The sequence below is a fragment of the Ambystoma mexicanum genome, chromosome 6p (assembly GCF_040938575.1).
Source record: "Ambystoma mexicanum isolate Mex_15411 chromosome 6p, UKY_AmexF1_1, whole genome shotgun sequence".
Lineage (NCBI taxonomy): Eukaryota > Metazoa > Chordata > Amphibia > Caudata > Ambystomatidae > Ambystoma > Ambystoma mexicanum.
In genome coordinates, this window is record NC_090935.1 from 646,700,374 (window position 1) to 646,723,024 (window position 22,651).

Here is a 22,651-nt window from a genome sequence, read left to right on the forward strand (position 1 = left end):
TTGGCAAAGAGCACAGGAGGCATTGACAGCCATAAGGGCAATACTCCCAAGGCAACAACCTTAGTTCTCAGCAAATCTGCTATTTTGTTATATCTTTGAGGGGGCAGGGTTGGAAAAGATAAAGACAATTTCACATTAGCCTGTACCATCAGGCACCCTGGTGCAAGATGTCTCGAGAGGAAGATCTGATCCCCCAGTGCCCGTTTTTATTTTCTTTGTAAGTTCCTTGTTGAACAAGGAGCCTGGCAGAATGACAGTGTCAGGTCTGCTATTGCTGCATTGAGAGGCAGAACTGCTTCCTTCTGTGGACCCCTATTTAGAATGCTTATCAATGTATACTGGGAAAGCTGCTTTGATGGTCCCCGAGTCCCAAGGCCTTGCCCACTTTCTCTATAGTCCCTCGCTAAAGTGCATTAGGGTGCCCAAACGGGGAAGCCTTTCCATCATCAAATCTGGCCAAGTATCTAGCCTACTGGCGTCTTGCAATTCTGCTACTAAGGCAAGATATTTCCTTCATCAGCCACAAAACCAGGTGAGGTTGGTTGGTCTGGAACTGAGAGCGTCTCCAACCCGTGGGGAATAAGGTCACCCTCATCATCATAAACTGCCTGCATGGTCTGTTTGGGAACATAGCTCTGGATAGTCAGAGCTCTATCGGTCACAAGCATCGAAGCGCTGAGCATCACCAACGCATCGCTGCTGAGGACTGAAGTAGACTGGTGGTCCAAGATGGCAAGAGTCACGCTGATGGACATGCGACAGTCGTCCACATGGACATCTTTACTGGCCTGACGAGGCACAGCAAGGTCCAATGCCAGCGTCGATGTTGAGGCTGAAGAGGTACCCATAAGGCCTTGGTGAAAATAGCCAACATTTGCTTCTTGAAATCCTCCCATACCAAGCCTGCCTGGAAGCATATTTTCAAGGAAAAGAAGCTTTACCTCCTTGTGAGTAAAACAAGTCTTTGCTCTCATACCTCCTAAATCAGTGCTTACTCTTCTCGTGAGAAGTGGAGAAATGCTGCAATTCGCTGTGGGAAAGGGGTCTCTTTTCTTCATCCTTTTTGTAATTTTAACACCCTGCTTTTTCAGTAGTCAAGCACTCGGAATCCTGCTCTGTAACATTCCGTTAGTACCTCCATTGAGACCGGACATGGACTTAAAGGGAGCGGGATTAGTATGGATTTAGCTGTCCGCTCTCTGAAGGCGTTGAGGTTTATCGACTGACAGATCTTGCATTGCTCAACATTGTGACCCACCCGAGACACCACACACATATTGTGTGGTTCATTGAGGAATATTTTAGCATTGCAGCTCTTGAATCCTGAAAGCATTTTATTCAATTGATAGGAAGCTTTAATGGCAAAGATTTGCAAAAATGGGGATTCTGAGGGGTATATTAAAGATGATACAGCTGGTGTAAGATGAAACATCAATAGCAATTTGCTGTGAATGAGCAAAGAAGTGCTCCAGTGACATCAGTACAAATATGGGAGTCAGACAAGGGTGCCCGTTGGCCCCTCTCCTTTTTTCTCAGTTTCTGTTTGGCTTTAATCCTCATGACACTACTTTTAAAGTCATGCCGGCACAATTGGACGGAGTTAGTTACAGTGCTGTTATATGCCGAGGATACAGCTTTGATAGATCTTACTGAAGGTGGACTCCAGCAGAGCCTTTAGGTACGCAGATGACTTCCTTAAGAACCATAATCTGTCATTAAATGTATCCAAAACAAAGATTATGGTCTTCAGAAGAGGTAAACCCGGGATAGGTGGAGCATAAACGGAGAAATAATAGAGGTGGGCAGAACATTTAGATATCTTGGCGTAGTGTTCTCGAGAAAACAGACAGCTAAACAGATGCAAGCAAGTTTAAGGAGACTCCAGAGATTCTACCATATGTATGGGGGAAAAAGATTAGATAAATGGATTGAAGTGCTGAATGTAAAGATAAACACAGCAACCGTGTATGGTGGTGAGCTGTGGGGTTTTACCCCTTGCCCAAACTTGGAAACCATGCAGAAGGTCTTTCTGAGAAGGCTGGTGGGCTTGACCCCAGCCACCCCAGGGGCTGCATTCAGGAATGAGCTGGGGAGGCATAGTCTGTACACGCTTTGTGCAGTTTGTTTTGGAAGTCCAGTTAGACCCCTCACCCCCACGAATCCCAACATAAATAATGCTCTGTTGGAGATGATAGGTTGCACCGTGAGGGGCAAATATCGCTGGTTCTCAGAAGGAGTGGCATTGTTAGAAAAGTTGGGGCAAAGCAATCAAAAGTACTTATGATCCATGTCTAATGGGCAGCAGGGAAGTTGATCTCAGAGCAGGCTGGTAAAGAGGAATGGATTCATATTAGGAAGGACCTCTCGAGAGTCCCGTCCATGGCAATGTATACGTAGTATTGTGCCATGGAAGCCCACTGTAATTTCATCACAAAGATTAATTCACATGAGTGCAGGAGAATTATTCTAATGATTAGGTTGTTTGTTTTCCCGGTAAATTCAAGAACAGCATGGCTGGGACAGGACAATGGACGCCATTGTGGGCTAGGAAAACAGGGAAATCTTGTACACGTTTTATTAATCTGATAATTTAATATGAGGCAAAGAGGGAGATGGCTGAGGCCACACTTTTTAAAGAACAATATTAGATGTCGTGCAGAGGCTATGCCCCTAATAATGCATTGAACAGATGAAGATTTTATATTTTATATTGTCTTGTTTGTGAAGGAATCAGTGGGGCGGGGCTACATATTTTCTAACAATGCACAATATAATCAGGAATTTTATCAATTGCAGACAGATCAAATTTTAATGTTTTTATTGTTTTACCTGAAGTTTAATTGATTATGTAATGTATGTAATTTTAATGGCAAAAGCTGATTAAACTTTGTTTGACTGACAGAAAGTCTTTGGCGTGGCTATGATGGCAAAGCCAATAATACTTTAATGTTCCTGAGAAGCCAACACACTGAATGCATGGAAAAAAGGAATCAAGGTCATGGGGCATACTGTGCTCCATTTATAAGGCAGCAGCACCACGCCCAGGAATAAGGAAGTAGATTGTAACACGTGATCGGCATGGAGCTGTACTATGCCTCCTGCTGACATTTTTAAACAACAGCACGCACTGGAGAATGGTATTCCTTGAAAGTTACGGAAGCAAAATGCTGCATGCGCGTTTAGTGCGCATTCGGCTTAGATGAAAACTTTGAATCCCATAATGCCGAACAAGGGGAGCAAAGGTTTCGGGGTTGTCCCCTGCTCCTCTAGTTTGGCATTATGGGTTTGGTGGTTGCAGGGGTATCCCCCACTTCCATTACATGGAAAGTGGGGCACAGTTGTCATTTGAATGCGCTCAACATTTTCAGAATATGAAGCTCTGACCTTTGGCGTACGATGCCGTATGATTCTCTGCTTTGTCCTATCAATGTAGAACCGAAAAAATGCCATACCCTTTTCTCAACTAATATCATTCCTTCAAGCACATTCCTGTTTCTTAAAAATATGCCAAAACAGAGCTCTTAAATGATGTTAAATAAATTCTGGCATTTGTATTGTGTGGCATTTTGTATTCCTGTGGGACCAAGCCTGCCTTGCATATGGTCTTTACCCTTTTGTAATGGCTTGGCAGGTGAAACTATGGTGTGGAGGGTTTCCCAGAGCAATGCCAGAGGTTAAGATGAATTCTAAGTCTTCAAGCCATCACCTCTTTTGTTTTGCTGTGGTCACACCGAGTGGGACAGGTATGCCCAGATGTGAGTCCCGTGCCTAGAGACCCAAGCTACTCCTCGCTGATAAGGCCCAACTAGGGCTGGAGGGTTGCCCAGAGCAATGCCAGGAGGTTAACATTAATTCTAAACCTTCCAGCATCACCTCTTTTGTTTTGCTACTTTGTATTCCTGCACATATTATAAATACAGGGCAGCATGTTCCAGAATGCAATATGAGGTTAACCTTTAAGCCAGAATGTGTGTATCATTTCACACTTGACATGGCATAAAACTTGAGATCTCTACAAACAGCCCCACGTATGGCTTTACTTCTTTCAGACTTCAACCCAGAGGAGTCAGTGTGAGAGCTGCATGCTTGTAGTCATTGTTGTGATTAAATGTGTTGCATCCCTTCCAACTGATGGCCAGTCAAAGCCTCCTTCTGGGGTCAGAGCTGGGAATATCATGAATATTAGTGGGCTTTATGTGTGCTTGGTTTAGCAACATTGTCTATCTACAGAGGCTCCAGGTGCTTTCCTATATGGTTGAGGACTCCAGGTGGGAAAGAGAACTTAATATGGACACCAGTTCTCTGTGCATACTTGTCCATTGTAGTATGTATGCCCAACATCCTGCAGTCAGAGAAGGGAAATACTTCACAATAAGATTGTTACTCCAGTGCCAAGGCTCAATGTGCATGCACGTAAGGCAGGACCATTGGTAAAATGATTTTATTTGATCTAATGGAGTAAACTGAAGTATAGACTGAGCCCTGGTGCAGAGTGGGCATTGGTTTGTTTCTCTCATGGTTTGTCGCCTGTTCCCGGTTAGTTTGCCTCTCAGACCCGTCTTAATGTATTTTGGGGCCCGGCACAGACAACTTTGTAGCCAATTTGTGACCTAAAAAATGAATGAGGCCCAACAGACTCTGGTTGCACTTCCATTTCCCCACCCACTCATCACAATCACAATCACAACCCATAGTTTAATATGTTGCCTTTCTATCGGTTACAATAAGAGTGGTAACTGTCGAAGTCCCATCCCCTGCCATCCATGCCTGAATGAGACTAATAAACAGTTTTCAACAGCAACATTGGTCCATGATCAGAGTATTTGTTTGCTAGCATAGGTACAGGACATGTTTTAACATTTACAGCCACAAGGAATGTATACAGGCTGCAGTATGGATGCAGGACACAAATCTGCAGCCACATGAAAAAGGTACACATAGACCAACATAGCATACATGCCAAACCTCCTGCTTTAGGCGGGAGACTCCTGATTTTTTTGATGAAAAATATTGCTTTTTTTACTTACTCCCGCCTAAAATATTAACAATATTCCATGCAGTATTGAAGCTCCTAGTGAGTCAATTAAACCTGTTAATCAAGACCATAGGGACCAGCCATTAGACATGTTCTCTAGGTGTCGTATAGCCAATGTTTTCCGGTTGTGAGTGATATCAGCAGTGATGTTATCACCATACCTGGGACTACATGTACAGCATTGTGGTCCCACATTTGGGCAAACGCCCCCTTTAGAGGCCAATATGGCGCTTAGGGTCATTTGATTTTGAAGGACCATTGTTACAAATACCGACTTGTTATTGGCTAACCAGTGAAAGGGACATGGTGGTATCATTAGCTACTCTCGCCAGCAATAGACAAAATTTGGTTATTTAATCCCAGGTCAATTAAACGCCAACACTAGGTATTATGTATCACATGCTATCAATACTTACCCCAACATGATCCCTCTTTCTTCAAGGTGCCAAGGGCAGGCAGAATATCATTCCATATAACAACTTCCAGTCCAGTTCACGGCTAATCAGGAGTAAGCATTGACCCTACAGATGAAGTAGGTTCCATGATAAGTAGCATATCAAGAATCAATAAATGTACACTTTTGTCAGAGCTAAAAGTGACATTGTTCATGACTCCTATTTTAATAGTATTTATTTTTTAAACATTTATGTCTGTGTTTATCCATATTTCTTTTTTGCAATTGTATTTACCCATTTTGATTTTCTGGTATGTAAAAAAAAATAAGTTGCAACATGTATTTTTACATTTCGAATGGATTGTGTCCTCCCACGTATTACTCATCTTGTGATAATTCGTTATCTCCAGCTTCGCTGCTTCGGCAAAAAAATTTCTCGCCAGAGGGCGCTGTAATCGAGGTCGTGGCATCGATTGTCCCTCGACGTACTCTGTACTCTGTCGACGTCACCGATGGTATAAATAGCTCGAGCCGCGCCCGTTGCTTCAGTTCTGTTTTTCCGATCGCTTCGCTATCGAGAACGGCGCACTTCTTTTTCTGTGAAGAAAATATCGACACCTTCGACACCCAGGACTGGGTTTAAGAAGTGTGCAGATTGTGGATCTAAGATGTCGATCACCGATCCCACTGGATTTGTCTCTGGTGTCTCGGTTGCAGTCACCGAACCGACGACTGCGGGTCCTGCCAATCTATGACCGAGAAAGCTCTTCGTGAGAGGAGAGGTAAACTGTCGGTGGAGAGGGAGGCCTCAAAAAAGGTTTCATCAAAAAGACACAAGAAAGCGACTGATTCTAAGGAATCGGATCGCCATAGGCACTCGAAGAGATCTCGATCTAGGAGTAGATCGAGACACTCTTCGTCATCATCAAAAAAAAAATGAAGAGGAGACATAGATCTCCCTCATCATCATCTTCTTCTTCAGAGTCGACCGAAGAAATTTGTTGTCCGACTAAATCGGATTCTCCCAGTAAGTGGGAAGAATTCCGCAAAAAGATGGAGGTTTCGAGAATGCGGCTCAACCCCCTCGAAAAACTCTCGAAAAAGCCATACCCCTAACATCGCTCCATTGGACGACAAAGGGAAGTCCAAGACTACCATGGCTAAGACCGGTAGCGTCGAGGAATCCAAAAAACCTCGAGTCGACGTAAAACCGTCGAAGACTCTTCGAGAGTCGAGCACCTCTCCAGTGCCATACAAGAAACTCAAGTCGTCGAAGACTTCGACGACTTCGTCGACGCCCTCGACGTTGATAATTTCGACTCCAAAGCCAAAAGCGTCCCTGACGCCATTATCAAAGTCATCTTCGAAGACTTCGAAGACCCCTTCGAAAACATTGAGGGATTTGCCAATTCCTTCGAAGCAGATGGAAGAGGAAGAAAGGAGATTCACTCCTTTGCCCAGGTCAGACTTTTTCAAATCTATGTCAGCAATCTATGAAGAGTCTACTTCAAAAGAAGACGAGGTTACTCCTTTGGGAGTTACTTATGGTACAAGACAAGTTCCTGAGGAGCTTATTGACCAGGAATCTAGAATGAGAGACCTGAGTGATACTCTACATTCTGCCAGTGGAGCTGACACATCCCCAGAATTAGAGTTTGCCAAACCTGATCCTGCAGAGCATGCAGATGCTGGGTACAGGGGTCTTATGACCAGAGTAATAGAGTATATGGGTTGGGGTAACACTTCACCCATTTTTGAACAAGATGACATGACGGATTTAATCATCAAGGGACCTCAGAAAGATCCTGTTCTCCCTTTCCACAGAGCCCTCCAAAGTACTGTGGAGAAAAACTGGGAGAAGCCAGAAACTATTGCTGCTGCAGATAGCACTTTTCCAAGAAAATATGGACCGGCTGGAACGGATCCTGAATATTTGAATAAACATCTGACTCCAGAGAGTTTAGTCATTCAGGCAGCATCTACTTCAAAACAAACTGCTTATCCAACTATCCCTCCAGATAGAGAGGATAAAAAAATTGATGCCTGGGCACGTAAAGTTTTCACATCAGGCAGTATGGCACTTAAGTCGGCAAATGTCACTTGTACCCTAGCCAGGTTTACCCATACCCTGTGGGACTGTATTTCGGCAACGGCTGATCATATTCCGGAAGGCGAGGAAAGGGAAGGCTTCCTGAATATAGTCAAAGACGGGAAGGAGGCAATGGGGGAATGTCTCCAGTCTGGACTGGATACTGCTGATAGTATCAGCAGATCCATGGCTGCAAGCGTTGTGCTACGCAGATTTGCGTGGTTGAGGAAGTCGGGGTTTGCACCGGACGTGCAAGCCAGACTTCTCAACATGCCCTTTGATGGCTCGAGGCTCTTTGGCAGAAAGGCTGATGAAAGCCTAGAAAAACTTCAGACCTCGAAAGCGGCAGCTAAATCACTTAGCGCCTCTTTGCACCAGCCTCTAAAACCCTATTCCGGCTCATCTTCCTGGAGGAGTCGTTCTTTTCGATACTACTCCTCTTTTGTTAGAGGAAGAGGACAGGTTTCTCAAAGGGGCAAAAGAAACTTCCCTCGTGGAACACGAGGAAGAGGTGCAAAATTAGCCTCAGGAGCGGCATCTGTACCCTCAGCCACTCCTGCAGCCGCCTCCAAATCCCTCTGAGACCTTGTTACACAAAACACCAGTGGGAGGCAGGATCTCTCAGCATCTGAAGGAATGTTGGGGCATTACCTCAGATGCTTGGGCACTGGAAACAGTAGCCCAAGGTTACGGTCTCCCCTTTCTAAAAAGTCCTCAGAATCATCCACCGGGAGCCAACCCCGCCAAATTTCCAGATCCACTCCTGTTGCTTGAAATGTTAACCCTGCTAGAGAAAGGTGCCATAGAACCGGTACCTGTAGCGGAGAGGAACAGGGGTTGGTACTCCCCATATTTTCTCATCCCAAAAAAGGACAGAGGGCTGAGACCCATCTTGGATTTGAGAAACTTGAACAAGTTCCTCAGGAAGGACAAGTTCAAGATGGTGACTCTTTCTCAGATCCTTCAGGCTCTCCAACTCCAAGATTGGTTGGTATCATTGGACCTTCAGGATGCTTACTTTCATGTGCCAATCCATCCAAAGCACAGAAAGTACCTGAGGTTCGCGATTGGCAATTCTCATTATCAGTTTCGAGTTCTGCCATTCGGGTTGACCTCCGCCTCGAGGGTTTTCACCAAACTGTTGGCGGTTGTGGCAGCAAGTCTCAGGAGAGGAGGTATTCACATATATCCCTACCTGGACAACTGGTTGATCAGGGCAAGTTCTCCAGAACAAGCTCAGGAACATCTTTCGATCACCTGCCACTTCCTCCACAAACTGGGCTTCTCCCTCAATTTCAAGAAGTCCCACATGATACCATCCCAGAAACTCCAGTTTATCAGAGCAGTCTTGGACACTTCATCGGGAAAAGCCTCGCCTCCCGAAGTGAGAGCTCTCCACATCCAGCAGATGGTAACGAAGTTTCAGAATGCCCAACGTCTACCGGCCTTCGATTTTCTCAGGTTGCTCGGCCTCATGGCATCCTGCATTTTCCTAGTACCAGAGGCCAGGTTGAGAAAGAGATCCCTTCAATGGGCACTCAGAACTCAGTGGTCCCAGTTCTCAGGGAATATGTCGGATCTTCTGCAAGTCCCGAGCGCAGTTGCTCAGGATCTTCTATGGTGGGCTTGCAACAACAACATTCTCAAAGGAGAGTCTTTTTGGCAACCATGGCCGGAGATAACGGTAGTGACGGACGCCTCACTCACGGGGTGGGGAGCACACACCAACGATCTGACAATCAGCGGTCGTTGGTCTCCATCGGAGTCCAAACTACACATCAACCTGTTGGAGCGGAGGGCAATCAGACTAGCTCTGAAGGCCTTTCTGCCCTCTGTACAGGGAAAGAATGTCCTGATAATGACGGACAACATGGTGGCCAAGTACTACCTCAACAAAAGAGGAGGCGTAGGGTCACTGCCACTGTGCAGAGAAGCAATGCAGCTCTGGTTCTGGGCAATACAAGAAGGAATCTCTCTATCGGCAATTCACCTAGCCGGAGAGAAGAACACGGCGGCAGACGCTCTGAGCAGGCAGAGCACGGTCTCTCACGAGTGGGAGCTGGCTCAGGAAGTCTTCCTGGAGATCTTCGCCCTTTGGAGAACCACTCAAGTGGATCTGTTTGCCACCGCGATCAACCGGAAGTGCGATCAGTACTGCTCAAGGAAATTTCCTCAAAGAGAAGCTCTGGGAGACGCATTCGTAGTGGAGTGGAAGTTTCCACTGCTGTACGCGTTTCCCCCAGTCCCTGTGATTCCTCAAGTAATCAGGAGGTTGAGAAAGTTCAGGAAAACCATGATCCTAATTGCCCCCGATTGTGCCAGGAGGACGTGGTACCCGGACCTTCTAGACATGTCCATCTGCCCTCCAATACGTCTTCCGCAAAGAGAGGATCTTCTCTCGCAAGAGGAAGGTTGGGTTCTCCATCCAGAGGTCAAGACACTCAACCTTCACGCATGGTTTCTGAGAGGTTGAGATACAAGGATTGGGATCTTCCGGATAACGTAATGGAAATCTTGCTTTCGGCCAGAAGACCAGCAACAAAATCTTTGTACCGATGTCCCTGGAACAGGTTTAGTAACTGGTGCAAAGACAAGGATGTGGACCCTTTTCAGTGTGGCACCCCAATGGTGCTCTCTTTTCTACTACATCTAGCTAATCTGGGGCTCCAGATAGGAACAATCAAAGGATACCTTGCTGTGCTGTCTATTTTCAAGCGCTCCTCGGAAGAGGTTTCATATTTCAAAATACCGTTAATAATGCAATTCCTAAAGGGGCTTACTAATGTATACCCTCCAGTGCCTTTTCATGTACCAACTTGGGACATCAATTTAGTATTAAAATTCTTGACTTGCATACCTTTTGAGCCTCTGCACTCATGTCCATTGAGGCTTTTGACTCTAAAAACTGTCCTCCTTGTTGCCCTATCATCAGCCCGCAGGGTTAGCGAACTTCAGGCTCTCTCATGCAAACCACCATATACTATTTTTTATAAAGATAAGGTAGTCCTTAAAGTTAAACCTTCGTTCTTGCCAAAAGTAGTCTCAGACTTCCATTTGTCACAAAAAATAGTACTACCAACTTTTTATCCTCCTCCTCATCTGGGCAAAGAAGACGAGAGATTACACAGATTAGATCCCAAGAGGGCTCTTAGTTTTTACATCTCAAGGATGGCTAAATTGAGACAAGATGACCAACTTTTTGTGGGTTATACTGGTCATAAATTAGGCTTATCTGTAACAAAACAGACCATTTCCCGCTGGATCATATTAGCCATAGTTGAATGCTACAGATTAGCGGGAAAAGAACCACCAGATGGGCTTCGTGCCCATTCTACAAGGGGAATGGCTACTTCTGCGGCTCCAAAGAGGGGAGTCCCAGCAGCAGATATTTGTGCAGCTGTAACCTGGAAAACAATGCATACTTTTGTTAAACATTATTGTTTGGATACTGCCTCCTCTAACGAGGGTTTATTTGCAAAGGCAGTTCTGCATTCTGTCCACGAAAACTGAAATTAGTACTCCCGCCTCCAAAAATTGATACTGCTATGGGAGCCTATCACAAGATGAGGAATACGTGGGAGGACACAATCCATTCGAAGAACAAGTTACTTACCAACTGTAACGTCCTTTCGACTGGATGTTCCTCCCACGTATTCCTCATCGACCCTCCCATCCTACCCCACAGTACAGTTTACGTTTCTTACACTTTCCTCTCACTAAGAATGCATCGGTCATGGGACACGCCTGGGTGTTCCTCCTATACATATATATTTCATCGAAAAAACAGAACTGAAGCAACGGGCGCGGCTCAAGCTATTTATACCTTCAGTGACGTCGACAGAGTACGGAGTACGTCGAGGGACAATCAACGCCACGACCTCGAGCACAGCGCCCTCTGCCGAGAAAATTTCTTTCCGAAGCAGCAAAGCTGGAGATAACGAATTATCACAAGATGAGGAATACGTGGGAGGATCATCCAGTCGAAAGAACGTTACAGTTGGTAAGTAACTTGTTCATTTACATTAAAAAACGCATTAGAACTTGGATGCCTGTAATAGGATGCTCCTAGAGCTGCGTTCTTGTACAAGTCAAGGACGGCATAACTGTAGCCATTTAAACAACTTAAAAAGGACTACATTCCTTTTTGAACCTTTCTGTTATGGTACTTTGCACATCCATTGAACTGCCATGCATGTTTGACAGCTTAAAGACTCAACTTAGATACGTGCTTTTCTATTTTTGCAAATAAACACTAAAAGGAAAATGAGTGATATCTGTCTGGAATTATGTGTAAAAATGGAAAAGAGGGAGCCTTATTTATGACACACTAGTACTGGTAGATGGGTAATGTCTGCAACGGCTTGCGCTCATGAATCCAGAACCCTTATTAGTGTAGCTTGAAAGGATAGATGTATTGAGGCAGGTTTCTTTGAATGCAGATCCGGGGATGGAAAATCCGGAAGACCGATCTAAGAATAATGTCCAAAACAGGGCGTAGGACATTTTATTACAGAAACCAATCTAAGACTACTGCACTCATTGCCCCAGTTAAAAGTAACAGAGGCTGTAGGTCATGTGGGAGGTGTGCACAGACCAGGCAATCAGAAACATTCTGGATGCAGGCATACTGCCAGGTGACATGCAGGAAGGTATCACTGCTCTCTACTCAAGGGTGTGCATGAGGGCCGTGTAATTCGTGGCAGGAGGTATTGTGTCTGTCCTCCTCAACACATAGGCCATCACATCGCCTTCTGAAGCCACCTGAATCTTGCAACTCCCCCCTCCAACCTGCAACCATGTACAGCTGTACCCCTCCTCTGTGCCCCTCTGTATCTTACCCCCTCACTCTATATCTGTTCTGTTGTTACCGCTGTAAAGTGCTCCGTTGTGTATCTGTATTGTTGTGTACCTCTGTAAAGTGCTCAGTTTCTTCTCAAAGCTAGGTCCGCCCTCAATAAATAACATAATAATAATAGTATTGGTAACTGAAAAAGCACAAAAGGTGTAAAAACATCATCATTGCTTTCTAGACTTTTCGAGTGTACAAGTATCATTTCAGTCAGTATTTCTCTGAATATCTTTAGGTCCAATCCTACAAAGTAAAAAAAAATAGTCAATGTTCAGGGTTCTTGGAAAGTCGGTATACAGAACATAAAACTAGAGGTAGGATAACAAATGTGTGCCAGAACACAGCTGGAGTTGTCAGTCATATAAGTAAGTACTTAAATTAGCATTATCGATGGGGTCTGGTATAGTTATAGATAGCATGCACCAAGACAAGCGGGTCGCGGACCAATAGAAATAATCCAGCAGCACAATTGTAAATGGAAAGCCAGAAATATTTTAACTAGCAATGTTTATGCAGTTCCTCTGAGCATCTACGCCAGAACCTAAATACTGGGGAAAGTACTGCCTACAAGGTCAGTCAGTCATTTGTACTCTCCAAAACTTTGGTTTACTCTCATTATCGTCCTTTGCATGGATGAAGGTTATATCTCCTGTGTGTTGGAGAGTTCAAACCTTGAAAAGCTAGCAGGCTGTAGTGGTTCTTCAGTTAAATTGGCACCGCGCTTACTGCTGGGGGTAATTCCACAGCTTGCGGGTGACATTTTGAAGAGGCAGAGCAGCTTGTGAGTCTCGTCTCAGCGTTTCTGCATATAGCCATAGATGTATTTACAACAAGGCTGACTAGTCCCAGGCCTAGGGCGGCAGACTGCTAGAGGAGCAGCATTTTATTGCAGTTTTTTTCAATTTACTGGTTGTCATTTTTTAAATATAAAGCTAATTTTAATTTTTAGCTGTTAGTAATTTCACTCTCACAGCTAACATGTTTTTATGGCCAAACTTGTATATATGGCCTATATAAACAATGCAAAATCTTTATTGTTAAGAAGACATTTGTTTAAAAATAAAAATAAACGCATACGAAACCCAGCGTGCTTTAGGAATTTAGCGATTCAGTCATACAACGCTCACAGACATATATGACTCATATAAAGCTCTTTGGTCGTGCTTATCTTCCTAAAATGCTCTTGAATATGCAAAACAGCCAGAACCTCATTGTTTTACTGGTGCAACTTCAGATTATCTTTTGAGTTCGTTATAATGGCTTGTCCTGTTCCTTGATGGTCGTCCTGCCATGTGAGTGTTATGGGCACCCGATGCCCGAAGTCTTTCGGCGCCTTTCAAACAAATAATCAGTACACACATACACTGTGTTAAGCAATAACTTTTATATACAAATACATGACATGTATTTTTTGAAACCATGGCAAAAGTGAGGATTTTCCCTTCAGAAAAGTTAAGGTTAAAATGAATGCATCATTTTACAAAATTAATTGTATGCCTATGCTTAAGTCAAGCACTGAGTTCCCATAGGTGGCACTACAATGATGTTCAGAAGCAAGCACTTATTTCCGCCCCCACCCCCCAAGCCCTACATTTCAGAGGTCTGTGGCCGTCCAAAGGTTGCGAGCATGAAATAGATCACAGAGAAGTTAAAATGGCAAAGAGTAAATTGAATGCGCAAGTGCATTGAGAAACCTGTGAAAGGATACCCAAAATCATAGAAGGCTGAGAACAAAAACTGTGCCAAAGGTACACACTGTTTCACAGCTGTAAAGGTGTCCCGTAAAAATATCCATTCAGCCATCTTTAAGGAAGCTGCTCAGTGCTAAGCAGGCAAATAGCATCCCTGCTGGGTTCACCATGTGTCTTTGTTGGCACTCTGCAGTCACAAGGTCTCTTCTCCTCAACACCTGACTTGTTAGACGCTGTCCGCCCCTCTCCTACGCGCCACCCTGTACAGCTGTACCTCTCCTCTGTGCCCCTCTGTGTAACCAGACAGAGTTTATTCAACGGGTGGAATCTGGTGATGGTTCAGTGTCTGGCAGAGGTGGAGTAAAGCGGGGGGGGGGGGGGGTGAATGCACATATTTGGGCCTAGGGCAGCAGAAAGCCTAAATACGCCACTGCATGTAGGTACAGGGGAAGGTGCAGAGGTGATTGCCATCCCTGTACCAGTATATACCAGAGAATTGGGCACAGGCAAAGTTGTAGTCATTTCCGTCAGGATCTCGTGGGGTGACAATACATGTCTTTTATTTGGGTTATTTTGCATGTGCAATAATACTATTTTACCTAAAGCTAGTAGTCAGCCTCTCTTCCCTATAGTACTGTTGATTCTGCAGATCATGGACTTTGTTGTTTTTTCCCTATGTTGATTTTTTGTATTGCGTGTTTGTCTTGTTTGTGTTGTGCTCAGAGGCCAATGGGTGTGCAGCGCGTTATAAAAAAATACATACATAAATAAATATAAAAGTATGTCCATAGGCCATTAGAGTCAAATCTCCTAACAAATCTTCAAAAGATGGAGTTTAATGGCATTGTTTCTGCGTTCATTTGCTACACTAGATTGGAGGTGATATGCACAGTGAAACTGCTGGAAAATATTAAGAGCCCCATAAGCATCCCTGATTATTTGCCCAGTGAAACGAGTGCCCCTAGCACTGTCAATAGTGAGAGGGAGACAAAACCTGGTCATAATGTCGGCAAGGAGTCATTTGGCTACAGTAACAGAATCCGCTTTTCGAAATGGATAAACCTCCACCCATCCAGTGACTAAGTCTACGGGGACAAGGCAATACTCATATTTCTGACACCTGGAGAGCTTTAGGAGAAGTAAGTTCTGGGGCTTGGTATACCGCTATTCCCACATTGTGTATTAGGCACACAGAAAGGTTATTAAGGTCCCATCTCTTAGCCATGCAGTACTTTACTATGCAGGCATTTACTGTGCAGTGTTTGGCATGCTGCCCATTCCCTTGCAGCCCCTCCTTCCCCCAGGTTACGTAGACATCTGAGAATGTGAAGTGTGCTCTCTCTGGACTCCACCCCACTTCTCTTAATTGCTTAAAATGGATGGCTTCCTCATCACCACTCTAGCACTCCTTCAGGACTTCCATGTCCCACTGCACTCCCTACAAGGCACTCATGCCGATGGTGGTGCACAGCTGTAACCCAGACCCAGCCCACCCTGCCCTGTTACAGGCACACACAGAGTATTCAAGCGTATTTACTGTGCCGGAATTGAGGCAGGATAAACACCTTTGCTGCAATTGCCGCACAGTTGAGATATATCACCATTATTAAAATACGTCCGAGTCACAGTAGGGAGCAAACCAATCTTGGTTTACAATATCCATCATTGCTTCCTTCCCGGAATGAGCTACAGAATGTACCAATTTGGCAACATAAGGAAGAATCGAGATGCTACTAGGTGCTCACCCAGAGAGCGCCACAGAGAGTCAGGGTGTAATGTAGAATATTTCTTGGACCACAACTCCTTCTCTGACTCTGATGCATGGTCATGCAGCACAGCCAGAGTAGAAACAGTTGCAGTCTGTGACTGTTCAACTGAAACACAGATAAGGAGATTGTTAGGAGACTGGGGCAGTTAAGGGCGGCATTTCCAGATGATTTGTCCGAAAGGTCATTACACATAGCAGTAAAGGTTTATGACATGACATATGACCCCGGAAGCTCCCAATTACCTAGACAGAGGGATGCAAAAAAAGGCATTAACAGGGAGGAAACGTATACCTCATTGAGGGTAGTGGTGCTAGAAGAGGTTATAAGGCCTCTCTACTTCCTGAGGATGCCGCAATCATGAACCACTCCATGGGCATACCTGGAGTCAGTGTAGAAAGTGGCAGTTCTAATCTTGGAAAGGATACAAGTGCGGGTGGGTGCAATTAGTTCAGCCACTTGGGCAGAATTTACATTGAGCAGCTGATAGGCTTACAGAACCCCGTGTGGTATACATACTGCAATAATTAACAGAAACACCACCCCTATCCTTATCACGTGAACAAGGACAGTCAACAAACAGAATCATCCTAGGGTTTGCGGCAGCATATCTTCCAGAACTGCCCTAGACATTATGAGATTCTCGAGTAGGAACAGGCAATCATGGGGCTCCGCATCTGAGGGAGTTAGAAGCAGAGAGCAGGGATCCGAACATCTGCTGCCAGAAGGAGCAATTTTTCATACTTGGTCAATCGAGAATTGGAGACACGCTGGGTTGTGCTCCTTAGAAGTAAAGCCAAGACAGCGTGCTGCAGTGCAACATTGACTGGGTACCCCTGAACAAAAGCAGCAGCTTTTTCAAATAGCAACACGGTAGCTGCCACATCTTGAAAACAGGAAGGTAACCCCACAGCCGCTGAACTAATGCTGTGCTGTAATATGCAATTGGTCAGTGTTTATCACTGTGCATTTGAGCTCACACCTTGAGCCACATCATTTTATGCATCACAAAACAATGTAATAGACTTCAGATAATCGCGCGTACCCAGTGCTGTTGCTTTTGACAATTCCAGTTTATTTTTTAACAAAGGCCTCCTCGGCTTTGGAGGACCAAGGCAGGTGTTCAGGAACTGAATCAAAGGTAAGACTTTGAAGGAGATTTCGAATTAAATCATACGTTATGTTATGATTGTTATGTTAGGTAAAGCACTCGGTCACCCGAAAGTATCATGGCGCTGAGATGGAGGAGAGAATAAACCGGCTGTATCTCAAGAACCCCTAGCCTTATCCTTTCTTCAGCTTGTTTTTAAATGGGGTATTGAGGGATGCACAAACAAGGTTTGGCTGGGTTCTTAGTAATGCATACAGGTTGAACATGTATCTTTCTTCCCACATCGTTTGCATGTGTGTACCACAATTGGGTGGAACCTTGTCCCACAGCCCCTGTGGCAACAAGGGCGTGTCCCAGGGTTTCTCTTCCAAATTCAGAAATTATTGTAACACAAACATGAATTCCAATGCTCTATGCACCGAGACATCCAGATAAATACCACCAGGAGAACAGTAAATAAAGCAACCCATTTTACACAACAAATCCAATCCTAATACATTCACAGTCGTAGAAGGGCCCAACAGAAAAGCATGGTCCTGAGAGATAGGACCCAGAGTGCAAACGGGCTTACCCCCCCATTCCTACAACATTTATCACTTCATCTGAACAAGGGGGATGTGAAAACTCAGAGGCTCATAAAGTGGAGCGAGAAGCTCTGGTGTCAACCAATCAGGAAAGACTCTTCCTGATAATGGCACAATTAACATAAGGGGCAGATGGATAATGCGCTATTAACAGGGCAATAAACCTTACAGGTCCCCCGGCTGTCCCTTCTTATGCTCAACACATTAGGCAGTGAAAGGGTTGTGAGAAGGAAGGCGGGAATTGCTTTTGTCGCCTTGAGTGTTGGGCCAGACAATTCAGGCATTCAGACTTCCAATCTCCAAACTTTTTGCAGTAACTACATTGGCCTTTATATGAGCATTCCCAGACTGTGTATCCTGGAATCCTCCTTGGTCCTGATGAGCCGGGGCTCCTTCTCTCGCTCCTCCCTGTCCTCTCCCCCAAAACCGAACACCAGAATACCAGTATGGTGTCCCGCCAATCCTTGCAAGGGCTAGAGCTGCTGAATTTGTAATGCCATTAGTTTAGATTTAGTGTTTCCATTTTGTTTCCATTTGTCTTAACAACATGATAGTGTCTGGCGGAAGGGCAGCCCATAAAAACTGGTTAAGATCAGCCCGAGTAGAATTGTGACAATCTATGATGACTTGCAGTTCTTTTTGAAAGTTGACATGGTGTTCATGAACCTTGGGAAACCGTAGCACAATATTAAATAAATCTGTTGAACTCCACTATGCATGCACAGTAACTAATACATTGCCTACCTTGGGTAGATGTCTTAACGGGAACGTGGCAGCAGCATTTTGGCGTGGAGAGGTTGGAAATCCCTCAAAAGTCACTGGTGCATTAGTAGTAAATGGGGAACACAAGATATTGGCTATTGGCCATCTATCGAGCAGCGCATCGAAAGCTGAAAGCGACCGCAATGCAGAGCCTCCTAGGGGTGGTTTAGGTGTGGATTGACTATAAGCTGGAATTTCACTGAAGGTTGAATCTGTCCTCCGAGTCTGGCTTTGCTCGCCTGGTGATCATGGCAGAGCAGAGAGAAGTACTTGAATGTAATCGGTGTACATGATCAGGTATAAGATTCAGTATAGCAGTATTATACGACTCTAGTATGTCCTCTGGAGTATTTCAGTGGGGCTCACATTTGAAGAACCGGATATTTTTTTTACTGTACCCCTTCTTGTTTTTAGGTACTCACAAATTAGCAGGCTCAGCTTTCTAACTGTTCATGAAGTTTCTCTAGGGCATCTTGGAAACCTCTGCTTTTTGCTTCAGACTGTCCTTTAGTGGCTTCTGTGTACCAGTCAAAGAAGGAACCCCACTGTTGTTGGTGCACCCATGACCCGCACGTTTCTAGGGCACCCCATAGGAAAATAACTCCATCTAGATCTAATGTACCTTCTTCAGTGCATCTTTTGGTAGGATCTCTACAAACATAGTGCCATTTATCCAGACATGGGGTGAAGAGTGTGTGTGTATATATATATGTGTGTATATATATATATATATATATATATATTTTTTTTTTTTCAAACGAAAATTAAGCCCAACAAAAGGCCAAATCTGCGGAATGCACTCCCAAGAGCAGCCAGGTCCAGTAAATCCAGTACTTGGCAATAAGGGGCTGCACGGCAAGAGTCAGGTAGCACCAAATGTTCTTTATTCATGAAAGGTGCATAGCAAGGGAGAAAAAGGTTATATCGACGCGTTTCGCGATCAACTGACCGCTTGTTCACGATAGTAGGGTAAACACAGAAAATGGACTCATATAGACACAATACAAACTCTCTGGTTACAATGTATAGAGTGTCTCATACACCACATAGCTCAAATGTAGGGAAAAAGCAATCGGCCATATTGTAATGACCAAATGTTACCTCATACTGACATTAATAGTCTGAAATAAAACCATTAGATAAAATGCTGCGCTATGAACAGTGATTTACAAATTTAAATATTGCCGCTGATATATAGCAATATTAAACCAAGGATAAAGTGCTTAGTGCATGCACAATAGTGCGAAGTGCAAAGTGCTAAAGATAAAGTGCAACGTGCGAAGTGCATAGCAGCAATAATATGGATATATATATATATATATAGTGGGCTGGATTTCTCTTAGGGGGTAGCAGGAGATTAGAAGCGGGCATGTCAGTATTAACATATAAGAAGCAACATAGTAGTCATTCAAACCAACCATGAGTGTGGATATTTTGTAGAGTGTCCCCCGAGAACTAAACTACTTTTAGTGGCTGATAATTTATATATACATGGGACTGACAATTTTGGCAGATCGGCCACCATGAAATTGAATGAGTTGCACAGGACCACACACTTTTGGCCCAGTGCACACGTTTGTCACTTGCCCGGATTGTTTCCCAATTGTTGTCAAACAGCAAGGTGCAACTATTTATCAATGCTTGACTTTTATAAAGTAAAATGTGCATTGTGTTCTGTAGACTGTACTTGAAAAATACACAAATTCACATGATAAACCAACATTAAAAAAAGATCTGTGTAGAAGCATGCTATGCAAAAAGGTGAATTACTGCAGCTTCATTGTCTCCATCATAAATGGAAGCACTAGAAGCATCACAATGCTATATGATGTGGACCTGAAGGATCTCATCTTGGTTACCACTATATGTTAAAGATTCCCACGCACCCAATGAAAGAACATATGTCATGGGTTTACCTTCTTGTACTCCTTGTTTGATACATTTGTGCAGATTGTTATTCATGATGTGAAGGAAAGTCTTTGAAATTGTAGGAAAAAAAGCAAACGGTTTTTGTGCTGACTAAGCGGGCCTTAAAATCAGCTTGCTAGAGCCCGGTCACATTCGGATGGCTTATATTAAGAAAAGAGCAGGTAATGGGCTCAACAATCTCATTCGAACGTGAGAAGGCAAACCCTTCCACCAAAGACAGAACAGTACAGTGCCCTGAGATATAATTATTTGTCCAGGATCACAGTATTGTCAGGTAGCAAGATATGGGTTTTGACTCTTTGACTCCCTGTCTCTAATGAGCCTACCTAGTCAGCTCTTCTGCCTAACGCATTCTGCTCTTCATTTGGGGGTGGCCACCCAGTGTTTGGAGGCACCAAGATCCAGAACCTCACCCTACTGATGCTGTGTGTATTAATGTAACTAGATTTTTCTGGTACAGGTACCTCCTAGTGTCAAGGTTGGTGTTACCATCATGAAAGTTTATATATTCCGGTTTATCAAGTTCTAAGAGAGAACATACAGAGTCTGCCTTGCAGGGATTTGGAACTGTGATCTGGCATATGAACACAGATCCCTACAACGAGTGTTTAACACACTGAGCTATCGTCTGAACCATTTTAGCACCCAATAACATGCATTTCAAATGTGGTTATTTCACATGATCAATATGTCCCCTGAATGAATGAAATGTGACAATTTGAGTTATGGTGAACACGCAAACTGTAGGTGCTGCAGTGAAAACAGAATGCATTACACTGATCACGTCAGCCCTTAGTTACTAACAGCCAGACCGCACTCTCAGCGCCTCAGCAGTTCACTACACAAGATCGCATGTGATATTTGTTTTTTGGCATGTGTCAACAAGATGGTGGGTGGGGCGGATCCCTGGCTTTAAAGTGTGTTCACTTATCAGTGCACTACATTCAGTATTCCAGGTAACCCGAGAAAAGCAGCAGCTTCCAACATGCCTCATCCATTCCCCTGCACATAATTTATTTATTTTATTTAGCAATTTATATGGTGCTCCCGGTACCCGAGGGCTTAAGGGCACGACATAAAAGAGGGACATGACAGAAACATAATTCCTGGAGCAGTGGGTACTTGAAGGCAAACAGCTAACTAGCAGAGTTTAAGAAAAAAGAAAGGTCTTTAGTTTCTTCTTGAAGTCTTCTGTCGAGACAGTATTTCTAAGAGCGGGAGCCAGGCCATTCCAAGCTAGTGGGGCATCTCTACTGAAAGCTCCATTACGTGCTTTGTTAGTATTACAACACAACGTTTTCAACAAATGTGTACTGTCCGATCTCAGAAGACGAGTACTAGGTTTCTTCACAATGGCATGTGACCTCTCATACATGTGTGTGTTATGAGCAGCAACCTAAAGCGCCCCCTTGCCTGTACAGGGAGCCAATGCAGGCTCTGTCTCGCCTCCGACAGATGATCTCTGCAGTGAAGTCCTTTAATGACCCTCAATGCCCCATTCTGGACAACCTGAAGGCAGTGAAAATCTGTCATGTTTTGCGACAGTTTGGCCCAGGAAGATGGAGGACGGGCCTTCCTGCTGGGGCCAGAGGCATTGCTAGGGGGGGGCTAAGGGGACTATAGCCCCGGGTCTTTTGGTTGTAGCCCCGGATAGAAGCTCAGGTGCTACAACCAAAAGTATATAGCTAGCCCCGAAACCCGCCAGTCCCGACATTAGCTTAGCCCCTGATCTTTTCCAGGCCTAGCAACACCCCTGGCTGGGGACACAGCCGTGCCAAACCAATGGGGTTAGGATGGGAGTTTGGAGAGTGTAATACAGAATGTAGGGTAGGAGGCATGACCTAGAGGGTCATTTTCTAAGCCCTGGAACATAAAAGTAGAAAATAAAACTAAGCCATAAGCTCTTTAACTCTTACTTCTAGCACTGTGGGATTGTGTAGCTATTTGTAGGCAGAGTAAGGGACACCACTCTTACATGTGCAGGCTGCTACTGCTGCAAAACCCATTCTTTTTTTTTCTTTCCCTCCCCACGTCTGATTCCAACTTCTCCAGTTACATTTTTTCCCGTGAGGTGCTTTTGAAGTAAGGTGAGGGGGTTCCAGTTCAGCCCAGGTTACTAAGCCCAGCTCCACCCGAGGTCCACGTCAGGTGTTGCCTTCGCTTTTGTGCCTGACCTTTCACTTTCGCCCCCGGTTTCAAGCGTGGTTTAAAAGCACAGCAGAGGCCCGGGGTCTTTCACCCGTGACACCTCGCATTGCTTATGGCCCCGCCATAAAGTTTATTGATCACCCCCTGGCAGGAGGAGGCACCGCTCCCTCTTGGGAGAACGAGACCACTCGTGATCATGGTGTCTCCCCTGCCAGGTAAGTATCATTCTTACCCAGTGCCTCATAGCAGACCGCTTCTGAAAGCAAAATGCTCCTTCTTCTTCTTAATTATCG